Source organism: Alexandromys fortis, unplaced genomic scaffold (genome assembly GCF_014885135.2).
Source record: "Alexandromys fortis isolate MF-2015 unplaced genomic scaffold, M_Fortis_MF-2015_v1.1 scaffold_123, whole genome shotgun sequence".
NCBI lineage: Eukaryota > Metazoa > Chordata > Mammalia > Rodentia > Cricetidae > Alexandromys > Alexandromys fortis.
In genome coordinates, this window is record NW_026068003.1 from 1,700,207 (window position 1) to 1,703,525 (window position 3,319).

Consider the following 3,319-nt stretch of genomic DNA (forward strand, 5'->3'; position numbering starts at 1 on the left):
AAAAAAAAAAAAAAAAAAAAAAAAAAGAAAAAAAAAAACCTTTCCATCTGAGCTCTGTTGCATGTCATTTTTTTTTAAATTACAACAACAAGAGCATAATGCCCTCTATCACAGTGAAGAGAAAGTAGAGCAAGGCATCCTGAGTCTAGAACCAGATAAACTCCTCAAAGCTACACCCCCAGCTCACCTCTTCTAAACAGGCTCCATCCTTCAGTTTCGACCATGTCCCAACAGGTTGTTAGACTTTTGAATCAATCAATAGATTAAGCTATTGTTTAGGTCAGAGCCTTCATGACCTAATCCTTCCTGGCAAAGTCCTTACAGACTCCCCCAGAAGTGAACTTTACTAATTTATTAAATCACTTTCCCATGCACGCAGGTTGCCAAACAAAACTGACTGCCAAAGAGATCCATTTTCTCTGCTGATAACAGTATCATCAGTTGACTTTCAGGCTGTGAGGTAATGTGAGGGCAACACCTGACTCAATGCTTTCCACAGTCATTTGGTTAGAGAGAGTCACATGATCAGACTGGAGCCAGTGGGGCCTAGTGGATCTTCCGCGGGACCGGTACTGAGGAAAGGAGCTGATTTTGCTGTGTGGCTGACATTGATAATGAAAGACGTGGTATAAATGAGAAACAAACGGGATCGCTAGGACTCATCTCCAGCCCACTGTAAGATAGACTAACTCTATCTTTCCTAAGATGGAGACACAGCAGCTAGACATGGTTAGTGTATTAACCACGGTTTCATTGCTGGGACTAAACACCTGGCAGAAGACATTTAAATGAAGAAGGACTTATCACATGATTTGGGAGCTTAGCCCATCATCTAGAGGCAGTAATGGCCATGTCCTGTCAATGACGGGCTCCTGCCAATGGCAGTGGGGTTGTACGGCAACTTCTTGTTACACAGCCCGTAGGAGTAGAGGGGAAATCTGAATGTGATTGTTAAGATGTTTGTGATAAGTAGTAAGAGTTCAACTACGATAAAAACATTCAAGTCTTTCATTTCCTTCATTTTCCTTTTGTGTCTAGTTTATAAGTTTTTACTACTTGAAAGTAGTTTTTAAAAATAACTTCTTCAGCAGTCCCAGCACACTTTAACCACAGTCTTTCACAGTGTGTGAAATACTGAGATTTTTATTAAGCTCAGGCTTTTTTTTTTTATGTTTTTTGAGCAGATTAGTTTATCTCTTCATTATTCTCCAATTTCATTCTCTGAGGCCAGGTCTGGCTTACATATAAAGTGTGTTAAGCCTCAGTGAAGACCAGTACAGTGCTTTCCTGTTGTTATTTAAATATTCAAATGCAGTCTTGGGTCTCTCCACAGTTTTATTTTTCTTGGTTTTTCGAGACAGGGTACTCTGTGTATCTTGGGCTGTCCTGGAACTCACTCTATAAATCAGGCTGGCCTCGGACTCACAGAGATCCGCCTGCCTCTGCTTCCCTGAGTGCTGGGATTAAAGCCGTGCGCTACCACTGCTCGGCTAGGTCTCTCCACTTCTAATGAACATATTTTAGTGGATATTAATTGGTTTCTGATTTAGTCATTTTGTCTGTCATTCCTTTTATTCATCCATCCACCACCTCTCTATCCTCCCATCTAGCTTTCATGAGTCTGTCACCAATACATTTTAATTTTCATTACACTTGTGGGACTGATCAAATGTAAAGTTCAAGGTTTTCTCTCCTTTTCCTCTCTGGAACATTGTGATGAATATTAATGCCCTCAAGTTGTTTGTCATGAATGACGCATGTCCTGTGTACCTTTGCTTACTCTGTTGCTACATTTCCCTTTGTTTGTGGTGTGATTGTGCTATAGTTGTTATCTGGCCCTTAGCCACAATAAATAAGCCACCAGTATAGAATATTGTGTATTGAAACCTCTCCTTTAACATGAAGCACATTCAATGTTAAGAAAATCCTAGAAATAAGGGTGGAAATGTGTTTATCAATTAAGTTTTAAATGTGTCTATCATCCTGTGTAGACGGAAGTTTCTGTCCTGCCTGGTCCTACAGCCATTCAGTCCCAAAGAAACCCACAGAGGCTTATATTAATTATTAACTATTTGCCCTATTATCTCAGACTTATTATTAACTAGCTCTTACAACTTAAATTAACCCATGATTCTTGCCTATGTTTAGTCACATGGCTTAGTATCTTTTCATTGAGTCATTCTTTTCTTGCTTCCTTTGCATCTGGCTGGTGACTGAGTCTCTGTCTTTTCTCTTCCCAGAATTCTTTTAGCCTGGCCACTCCACTTATATTTCCTCCCTGGCTACTGTGCAATAAGCACTTTACTAAACCAAAACAGTGACAAATCTTTACAGTGTACAAGAGCATTATCATGCATCAATAATGTAGAATTTAGAATGTGGCATTCGTTAATCCCTCAGATCACATATAAAACCTTTTACTTAAGGACAACAGACTTTGTCCTGAATAATGGATGAGGGCTGATTGATATTGACAGATTTCAAATCTGATAACCCTTCCAGTCAGAACCAGTGGACCACATAATACCTGGATCAGATAACTGCTGAATACAAGGAACGTTTTCAGTTCATAACCAATCTCTAGACATAGTGCTAACAACAAAGCAGATAAATGTTAGACTTTAGCACTTGTTATGGGATCTCCATCCATTTAGTCAATGACATTTGGAAGTAACCTGCTGTGGGTAAGGTTTTCTCTGATATGTGACCAGATAGGAAGTAAGGTCAGGGAGAGGGTGTGGCATGAGCTTTCTTGCATGGACATGGAAGGCTCCTGATACACCATTTGGTGATCTGTTCTGGAGCTATCTCCATCCTTCCATGGTGGATGAAGAGGCAAGGGCATCACTTTCTTCTGTATCCGTGAGTGTGCATGTTTTCTATTTCATCCCTTAATAAGTAAGTTTTCTTCCCAAGCAATAAACATGGAGTCAATAATGGTCTGGCATTTGCTACTCACTCCACAATGGAGTTCCAATCCATTCCTTCTTCACCTTTTTGTGCCTTTTCCTTCATAAGCCATGCACCATCCAGCAATGCTTATCACACCCTCTATCCTGTTATAAATACGCTGCTCTCTTAGCTTCTTGGATCACAACATGGCCACATATCTATTTTATAAACAACTTTCTGTGTATGAATAAAGACCAGTCGTGCCTTGTTATTTTTCCTTTGCAGTTGTCCCATTGTTTGTGATGTCCTCCACGCCTGTGTGAGCAACTCATCCGGCGGCATTAGTATCTCTGTGTTTTTGTTTCATCAACTCTTGTGGCACTTTACCAATGCTGCCTCCTCTCATTTGAAAGCACATCTCTGTTGA